The sequence below is a fragment of the Wyeomyia smithii genome, chromosome 2 (genome assembly GCF_029784165.1).
Source record: "Wyeomyia smithii strain HCP4-BCI-WySm-NY-G18 chromosome 2, ASM2978416v1, whole genome shotgun sequence".
In the NCBI taxonomy this organism is placed as follows: domain Eukaryota; kingdom Metazoa; phylum Arthropoda; class Insecta; order Diptera; family Culicidae; genus Wyeomyia; species Wyeomyia smithii.
In genome coordinates, this window is record NC_073695.1 from 68,957,944 (window position 1) to 68,968,580 (window position 10,637).

Genomic DNA, 10,637 nt, shown 5'->3' on the forward strand with positions numbered 1-10,637 from the left:
GAAGCCAAATTGAGTATCTGATAGTAGACCATTTGATTCGACCCAGTGGTCTAAACGACGGAGTATCATTTTTTCCTTCAATTTCCAGATACAGGATAGCATTGCAATCGGCCTATAAGAGTTGTGATCAGAAGCTGGTTTCCCTGGTTTTTGGATGGCGATCACCTTCACTTGCTCCAATCCTGCGGTACAATGTTTTGCTCCAGGAACTTATTGAACAAGTTCAACAAGCGCCTCTTGGCATTGCCGGGTAGATTCTTCAACAAGTTGAATTTGATTCTATCTAAGCCAGGTGCGTTATTGTTACAGGACAGGAGGGCAACTGAAAATTCTGCCATCGTAAAAGGTGATTCTATCGCGTCGTGACCCGGAGACGTATCGCGAACAAAGTTTTGCGCAGGAACAGAGTCCGGACATACTTTCCTGGCAAAATCAAATATCCACCGACTTGAAGACTCCTCGCTTTCGTTGACCGTTACGCGATTCCGCATTCTTCGGGCTGTGTTCCAAAGAGTGCTCATCGATGTCTCCCTCGACGTCTCGTTCACGAACCGACGCCAATATCCGCGTTTCTTTGCTTTAGCCAGGCTTCTAAGCTTGGTATTAAGCTCCGAATACCGTATATAGTCGTCGGGTATACCTCCCTTCTGGAAGGCCAAAAACGCGTCGGATCTTTGCGTGTAGACATCGGAGCACTCTTTGTCCCACCACGGAGTTGGAGGCCGCTCTTTGATCGTTACGCCGGGACATTTTTTCGTTTGGGCTTGCCACGCGGCGTCGAGGATTAAGCCCGCGAGGAGGTTGTATTCTTCAAGTGGTGGATGATGTTGAATCGACTCGACCGCTTTTGAAATCATTTCCTCGTATAACTTCCAATCGACATTCCGTGTGAGGTCATACGGAATGTCAATTGGTCGCACGCGAGTTGATCCGTTAGTAATTGAAATAAGAATAGGCAAATGGTCGCTACCGTGAGGATCGAGGATTACCTTCCATGTGCAATCCAACCGTAGCGACGTCGAACATAAGGATAGATCCAAAGCGCTTGGGCGCGCTGGAGGTTTCGGGATACGTGTCATTTCACCGTTGTTCCAAATAGTCATGTCGAAGTCATCGCAAAGGTTATAGATTAAAGAGGAGCGGTTATCATTGTAGGGGGAACCCCAAGCCACACCATGAGAGTTGAAGTCTCCCAAAATCAAACGTGGCGAGGGAAGAAGTTCTATTAAATCAAAGAGCAGCCGTTGCCCAACCTGTGCTCTGGGAGGAATATATATTGAGGCAATACAAAGCTCTTTACCTTGTATTGTCATTTGACATGCGACAACTTCGATGCCTGGAATCGAGGGGAGGTTAATACGATAGAAAGAATAGCACTTTTTAATCCCTAAAAGTACTCCTCCATATGGGGTGTCTCGATCAAGGCGAATAATATTAAAATCATGGAAGTTGAGATCAATATTTGAAGTAATCCAAGTTTCACAAAGGGAAAATGCATCGCATTTGTTTCTATTTATTAAAACTTTAAATGAATCAATTTTTGGTAAAATACTTCTACAATTCCACTGTTAGACAGAGATAGAATCCTTCGTATACGCAGATGAATTAGGCATCGAAGGATACAATCGCTGCAAGGAGGGGCCATTGGGCAGTCAACTGCTTCAAAAATGATCTAACTGTTGGGAGGAATGCTGTAAGAAAAATTTTAATTGGATCGGGTACATTGAAAGTTTCAAAAATCCAGTCCACAATGTCAGAAAATTTCACTAATCCAGAGTTTGTTACATCAACTGGGAGTGCAAAAGGAGCAACTGGGGTTTTAGATGTTCCTGGCAGTGCTGGAAACTCCTTCTGGGACTTTAAATTTGCAAGCCCAGGAGGAGTTTGCTTCGGTTTTTCCGCAGCACTGTTTGGTTTGTTTGTAACTTTCATTTTACTTTGGGAAATCTTAGGCCCTTTTCGGGGAAGTTTAGGAGAGGAAATATTTTTCCTCTTTCTAAACGCCCCAGGATTGGCATAAGTTGTTCCCGCTGGTGAATCGTCAGAATCGGTTTCATCAGAGGACAACAGATCAAAGGGGTTCGATGTTATGGTAGAAGTGGTCACGGTCTTCTTCAGCATCTCAGCGTAAGATCGCTTTGAACGCTCCTTAAGTGACCGCTTGATTTTATCTCTGCGCTGCATGTACACCGGGCATGTGGAGAGCTCATGCTGATTTTCCCCGCAGTGAATACATTTTTCAGCATTTACACTGCAAGAATCGTCCGCATGAGTTTCTCCACACTTGCTACATCGTGCCTTATTGCAGCAGTAGGCGGCTGTGTGGCCTAGCTGCTTGTAATTGGTGCAATTCATAACACGGGGTACATACAATCGCACAGGCAGACGAACCCGATCGATCGAGACGTGGCTAGGGAGAGCAGATCCGGCAAACGTAACACGAAACGAATCTGACGGAGTGTACACTTTTGTGCCGTTGACAAGAGACACAGACCGCAATTGCTTGCAATCTATGATCTTTACTTTTACGTCGTGACACAAAGCATTTTTGAAGCAGCCAAAACCGCTTGCCAAGATACACTCGACCGACAGACTCGAATCGGTTATGACACCGTCGATCTCCACGTCTCGTGCGGGTATATAAACGCGATACTCGCGTGTGAAAAGCTCGGAGCGAGCAATAGCGTTGGCCTGTTCCAGGTTGCTGACCACGACACGGAGCTTGTTGGGTCTGACCTTGGAGATTTCGGTCACGGCCTTGTACCCCTCCGTCAGGTCTTTCGAAATCTGCAGGATGTTTAACGGTTTCGATTTCGGTCCTGCTTTTGGCCGAAAGAAAACAGTAAAGCTGCCCTGAGATCCGTCCGGGTAAAGCCTGGGGCGAGGGGGGACTGGAGAATTAACAGAGGAAGGGTTGGCAGGAGGGACAGGGTCGGAGGGGCTCGGGGATGGTGGCACGGGAGGCGAGGGATATACATCCATCGCGCTAAATCTAGCGCACTAGCGCCGACAGAACACGTACCTCTTTACTTCTCCTTTCAGCAGGGTTGGTTGTCCGAAAAGTCGAAGCTGCAGCCGTTACAGCCAGCAGCACCAATACAGCAGCTCCAAACAGCCACCAGCAGCGAGCCGGGTGTGTGATCACTCAGCACAGCGACACAACTCGCTGTCAACTGTTGGCTTCTTCTTTTTCCTCCTTTGTGTTGAGATTCTCGTCCACTGCTGTAGCACAAATCACTTAGCAGCCAAATCGGCTTACGCACCAGCAAACAGCCACGATGCGGAACAGTTGCACAAAGGCGGGCGACCTTGAACCTTCACTCGACCAGGCAAACAATGGCAACACTTGCTCGCGCGTCTTTTGTTTCATATTCTATCGGAGCGATCACCAAACACATCCGATACTGATGCGTGTTCGGCACAGAATAAAATCCAGCTATGAAAAGGAACATATTCCGAAGATTACTTGGACCCACTCACTTTTCTCAGAGATTGCTGACCCGATTTCCACAAAATTGGTGTCAAATAAAAAGTCTAGCTGCCTCATAACACCCTATTGAATTTTACTGTAATCGAACTGAAACTTCGTATGTAATGTACCGAAATGTGAAAATCACGAAACTTCATTATGTCAGAAACTACACAACCGATTTATTATCAGATGAGCGGGCTAGTTAAGGGTTAACTGATGAATTATGATCGAACACGTGGTTTCAAAGTTTGCCCTATAGGTTCCAATTTCATTTGATTATAATTGAATATAAGGCACCGTTATGTATTAAATTGTTAGTGAAACAACGAAAGTCTATTATCTCGAAGATTACATGACTTATTTGAACATAACTAGTGTCATACGAACGAGTCATCTCTCAAACTTACAAATAACAAACTTCATAACAATTTGATATGTGGCTCAAAAGTTATGGGAAGAAAAGAAATTCAAAGACTTTTCAAAACTATACCTGCTTTGATCGATTTATGTGGCCTCAACATAATTTTATTGTGGTATCGTACTATTTAAAAGTTCCAAATTCATTGATTCCTTGCGATGTGCCTTACAATCCAAAATGTTGCCTGAAATCGATTATCGAACATATTGGTTACCTCTAAAAACATTCACCTGCCAAATTTGGTTCCATTTAGTTGGTTAGCTCTCGAGATGTGCAGAAATTTGTGTTTCATTTGTATGGAACCCCTCCCTTCCAGAAAGGAGAGGAGTGTCGAACCATTATGGACATATTTGTCACCCCTAAAAACATTCACATGCCAAATTTGGTTCCATTTACTCGGTTAGTTCTCGAGATGTGCAGAAATTTGTGTTTCTTTTGTGACACCCCTCCCGTACAAAAGAAGGAGGGGTGTCAAAACATTATGGACATACTTGTTACCACTAAAAACATTTCCCTAGTAACAGTTTTATAGCGCTTAATACAGCCAAAACAGCGCTATAAAACTTTGATAAATCAAGTTTTGTTACTTGGGTTTACCTGCCAAATTTAGTTCCATTCAGTTGACTAGTTCTCGAGATGTGCAGAAATTTGTGTTTCATTTGTATGGAAGCCCTCTTCTCCAGAAAAGGGGGGGCGTCCAACTATTAGGGACATATTTGTTACCCCTTAAAACATCTACATGCCAAATTCGGTTTCATTTGCTTGGTTTGTTTCTGAGTTGTGCAGAAATTTATGTTTCATTTGTATAGGACCCCTCCCTTTCAGAAGAGGCAGGGGTCTCAAACTATTATAGGAACCTTTATCGACTTCAAAAACCCCTACATACAAATTTTCACGTCGATCAGTACGGTAGTTTTCGAGCCTATATGGATCAGACAGACAGACAAACAGACCGGACTGCATTTTTATATCTATAGATTATAACCTCAATATTTTAGAACCTAAAGAGTGAATATACATTAATTGGATTAAAGCGTTCATATAAATCAATTTTTACAAATAAAAGTTTGGATGAGAAAAGCTGGGTCTGACCGCTAGGTGGATTAATTTAGGTTTTTTTATGAGACAATTCTATACAACTCATTCTCAGAATAAAACCTATGCCAAAATGCATTCACCCTTTAGAAAATAACCCGTGGATCAAAAAAATCTCTCCATCTGTGAAAAACACTCAGTTTGCTAAAGTTTGCGTATTTCCAGGTCATTTTGCGTGATTTTACTCTATATGCATTAAAATTTACATTGCATGTAAAAATAATTCAACACGATTTTTTTTTTCTTTTTATAAGAGGCGGAATGTTTGTTATGATTTATTTATGTACTAATATCTATTCAGAATTAATATTGTGTGTTCTGCCACAAATGGTGACATATAAACACTATGATATATATTTGTACACTTTTTTAAATTATTGAAAATTATTAGCTTTCGCAGTTATGTTAATGTAATTCTAGGAAAATTATCAAACCTACTTGTCAAGGAAAAAAAAGAAATAAAACAAAACTTAAAATAAACTTAAAACTATCTTACTGACTATAAAGTGAGCAAATCGTTGCAATTGAGGATTGCAACGATTTCTGTCGGAATTTGTTGATAATTTGGCTTGACATATTTTCTAATGTTTCTACATTAGTGAGCCTATGTAGCTCTTACGTGCTAAACCAGGGAGGACGCTTCAAAATCACTTTCAAAAGTTATTCTGAATCCTTTGAAGTGTCTTCTTCCTGGTTGCACAACAACTTGTCCAGATGGGAACTGCATATAACATTGCTGGCCTAAAAATTTGTTTGTAAATTAACAGTTTATTCTTGAGACAAAGTCTAGAATTCCTGTTGATAAGAGGATATAAACATTTGATATACTTATTGCACTTTGACTAGATATTTTCAATGTGCTCCTTGAAAGTAAGATTCTTGTCATAAATCAGCCCTAAGTATTCAACTTGATCAGATCAATTTAAGACCACACCGTTCATCTTCATAACGTGGTTATTGGTGGGTTTGAGAAATGAAACTCTTGGCTTGATCAGACCAATTTAAGATCACACCGTTCATCTTCATAACGTGGTTATTGGTGGGTTTGAGAAATGAAACTCTTGGCTTATGAGGAAAAATAATCAACTGTGTTTTAGAAGCATTAGGGGAAATCTTCCATTTCTGCAAGTATGAAGAAAATATATCTAAACTTTTTTGAAGCCAACTGCCAGGCTTTTCTTTTTGCGGAAATGCTTGTATCGTCACAAAACAGAGATTTCTCACAACCTGGTGGTAAATCAGGAAGATCAGAAGTAAAAATGTTATATAAGATTGGGCCCAAGATACTCCCCTGAGGCACACCAGCTCTAACAGGCAATCTGTTAGATTTACCATTTAGATAGTTAACCTGAAGAGTAAGGTCAGGTAAATAACTTTGTATCATTTTTGTGAGGTAAAGCGGAAAACTGAAATTTGACATTTTAGCTATTAAACCTTTGTGCCAAACACTGTCGAATGCCTTTCCTATGTCTAGAAGAGCAGCTCCAGTCGAATAGCCTTCAGATTCATTAGTTCGAATCATATTTGTTACTCTAAGTAACTGATGAGTAGTGGAATGCCCATGGCGGAAACCAAACTGCTCATTTGCAAAAATTGAGTTCTCATAATTTTATGTTATCATTCTATTAAGAATTATTCTATCAAAAAGTTTGCTAATAGAAGAAGGTAAACTAATTGGTCGATAACTTGATGCCTCAGCTGGATTCTTTTCGGGTTTTAAAATTGGAGTGACTTTGGCATTTTTTCATTTCGTAGGAAAATGTGCTAGTGCAAAGCATCTGTTAAAAATATTTACCAAGAAATTTCGGGAAGTTCTTCGGGAAGTCTTTTAATGAGGATATAGAAAATCCCATCATCTCCTGGTGCTTTCAAGTTTTTGTATTTTTTGAGAATAGTTCGCACCTCATTCAAGTTTGTTCCCAATACCTCTTATGAAAGAAATTCTTGGGTGGTGATCTGATCATACTTTTGGTTTACTTCATTTTCAATAGGACTTACTACGTTCAAATTGGAGTTATGAACACTCTCAAACTGCTGAGCAAATTTTTGAGATTTTTGTTCATTCGTTAGAAAAATGCAATCATCATCTTTAAGGACTGAAATGGGCTTCTAAGGTTTCTTAAGAACCTTCGAAAGCTTCCAGAAAGGTTTTGAATAAGGTTTTAGTTGTTCAACTTCTCTCATGAAATTCTCATTTCGCAAGAGAGTGAATCAATGTTTAATTTCCTTTTGTAATTCTTGAAAAATAATTTTCAAAGCAGGATTGTGAGATCTTTGGTATTGACGTCTCCGTATGTTCTTCAAACGTATAAGAAGTTGAAATTCTCTGTCAATAATTGGTGCATTGAATTTCACTCGGGCCTTAGAAACTGATAAATTCCGGGCATTGAGAATTAAGCAGAACATCTTTGTTTCAATTTTTTGATTTATACTCCCTATGTTTAAAATTAGCCGACAGTTCAAAAATTAAATTCAAACGAGAAGAATAATGTTTATGAAAGCACGTCAAAGCCCTTACCCGCAAAACTAAACCTAAAATTTTTATCATAAATTTCACTTTAGTATCACACTAAGCGAATCAGCTCCTATTGCACGCCGATCAGATTAGAATTGGCGCTTCCGCACAGTTTGAGCGAACAACTTTATCTTCTGAAAACATTCACATATATAAGTTTCTCCAACGCTTGCAATCCGCCTAAAGATGAATGCGGTTTACGTGGTTACTACCGAATACTTTAAATCCAACCCAGCAAAAAATGTACAGAGCTTGTCCAGTTTAAAACAGGCGGTACAGGCCCAAGTTCTCCTCTCAATGTTATTCGACGATTCATGGCAGTTGGTCAGTTGCAAAGTTGTTCACGTCGTACAAAGGTGCTTCAATATGCATGGAATTCCATTTCAACGAACATGACTCCGAACAAAATTAAATGTTTTCTCTTTACATCCGCGCTGAACAAACGGGGTGAACAAAGCAACAATTCGTTTCCAAAATGAGGAAGTACGTCTACCTTACATTTTAGTATACTTGTAGCCCAATATACATAAAAAGCAATACGACATTCGTTTCACCATTCATCGAGCACCAATTACAAGATTATTAATTCAGTCACACGAGAGATGTTAAAGCGTTTGTCTAAAATGAAACTGTGCTCTGTATATTTAAATTTTCCGACTGATCTGGTATGCTTAGAATTTTTATGGTTGTGCTGATAGTGGTGGTGGTAATGAAAAGCGTACGATTAATACAAGCACCAATGATGCACTTACGGTGACTTTTATAGATCGGTAACACTTACCTACTAACGTTAACGCTTCTATCTCAAAAGCACCACCATCGTTTAGCAGTGCCGTCTATGCTAGACGAGTGCAGAATATGGGCTAAATTTCATTATGTGAGAAATTTAAAACCCGTTAAAAATAAGTAGCGACTCGTCCACAGGATCAACCTGTTCACAGCGCAAGGGAATTGATTCCACTAAAATATAAAATGAACGTATTGCTGCTCATAACGCTGCAATATATTGACACCATTATCATTAACAAGTTTTTAGTATGTGTAAAGAAACCTCTTTGCAGTTGGGTGTTGTTCTTTCATTTTTGTTTTGTTTTTTCATTCCTCTTCGTTAAAGGTACCTTGCATATGTTTTTGAATGTATTTCGCCACATACTTGGAACAATTTTGTTTGATTGTGTTCATTTTAATAAATTTTTGGTTGTTTATTTTCATTTAAATTGATTTACGTTAACTTCGTAGTATAACCTCATTTATTTTGATTAACTCAAGGTTTTTAATGTTTTTGTTTTTGTTTTCAATCTAGCACTATTTTGTCTGTTTCAATTGCTAAGAAGTTTTCAGTTTTTGTGAATTAGAATTTTGTTAAAATTAATTTGATTTTGCATGTTACCCATTTTCATATCTTATATCGTTTTTATAAATGTTTGTTTCCCTTTTTTTTTTTTGTATATTTCCTTTTTTTCTTGGCCAGAATTTGTATATTTTGGCAATAGTTTCGATTTTAAATTTGTCTCTGTTCTGCTCTTCCTATAGTATATCTATAGAATATTGCTTTAAAATTTAAAAAAATCCGTACTTTCATTTGTTTTACATTTTTCTACTATTTTTATCTATATTGTCCCGTTTTTAGGTTTAGTCTTGCCCTGCGTTGGCAACATCTTTGCTAACCTAATCTGAATAACAAAAAATATACAGCGCCTCCATCTGAATTGAACCTATGGATACGCATAGTTATTTACCGGTAAATGTTGCAAAATTGCTAGTTGTGATGGAAATGTTAAACGGTCTCAAGCTTACATATGCTGATCAGGAAAGCAAAAGCTGCATATTAGTTTCCTTTGGCAAAATTAGAAGGAAGCTATCCGTACGAACCGTTCTGTCGGTTAGCAACCAGTAGAACTAGTACCTACAACAACTAGTATGGAAGTAAAATGATTTACTGGGGCTACTGGTATTACAATTTCCACACATTATATTCACATTTTCGAGCAAACAGTGTGTATTAAGTTGAATTACCATTATCTCGTTTCAGCACACATACTTTCACGGACCTTCACTACCGTTCTAAGCATAGTTGTCCCATGTTCTACACAAACCTTAAGTACGCTGGGACAATTTTGCTTGGAACGGCAGTACAATAGCGATGGAGAATAAATTACCGTTCCGAACTGCCCTAGGGACTGCACAAAAGAGTAGAAAATGCGTTTCAAGTAATCGCTCGAGTGCTCGCGTGTACAGTACGTGTATAACAGCATAAAAACTTCCACACCGGTACCGTAACTCTACGGGCCAGCAATTTTACATTGCTCAATTCGTCGTCCCGTGTTTAATGTTGTGTCCGGTTCCGTATGGCGAAATGGTCGAGGTTAAAAATGATCAAACTAAAGCAACAAAGAACATTTGTTACCAATCTTAAGACCCCTACTAGAAGCTGATCCCAGAAAAATTGAACAACGCGGCACGAGAGTAGAAATCGTGACCCATTTCTGACAGCATCACATGTTAAAAAAAAACTTAAAAAAAAAAGAAATTAATAATGTACTTCACGTACACGCTTTCCGTGCTGAGAAAAGTCTGGTAGGCTTACCTTCCTGAAGCCTATCAAAGCAAGACGTCACACGGTTCACCGCATGTTTACGCCGAAATGTTCCCTCAAGCTAACACCATACGCCAAACTAAATTTTATGCTCCACTAGAAGCGAAACGTAAATCAACAATTGTGTGCTGGTTAAATCACAGATAAAAATTTTAAATTGAAGATGAACAATTTTTAAACACCTGAGAATCCAGAGAATTGATAATTTACCAAGTCATTAATAAAGTTTCATATACAGTAAACAGAATGATTTTATTTAAAACTACCTTCGAGCCTCCGTGACAGTTTTTCACATGCTGTGGCACGGTGTACATTTTTTCAGCTGCATGAGCAAAAGAAGTGGCTTGCCGTAAATGGCACCTTTGTGGGACGTGCACGGAATTGCTATTACTACGTACATATGTGTGGCTTTTATGAGCATTTCAAATCATGCGTACGATGAAGGCGGAAAAAGGCGTAACAGCGTGCATAACAGCAATTTCGTCGCCTGAAGGTGTTCGTATGTTTTTTCTCTCTCACAGCAGATGGATCGCATCAGTGT

At 39.2% G+C, this 10,637-nt stretch overlaps 1 long non-coding RNA gene across 1 annotated transcript in view; it reads left to right on the forward strand.

Annotated features, from left to right (window-relative positions):
• LOC129724667 (uncharacterized) overlaps positions 1-10,194 on the forward strand; it is a 29,224-nt gene extending 19,030 nt beyond the window's left edge. Inside the window, exon 3 of the long non-coding RNA XR_008727939.1 lies at positions 9,533-10,194. This is a non-coding gene — a long non-coding RNA (uncharacterized LOC129724667). The remainder of the gene's footprint in view (positions 1-9,532) is intronic.
• Positions 10,195-10,637: the final 443 nt, after the last annotated feature.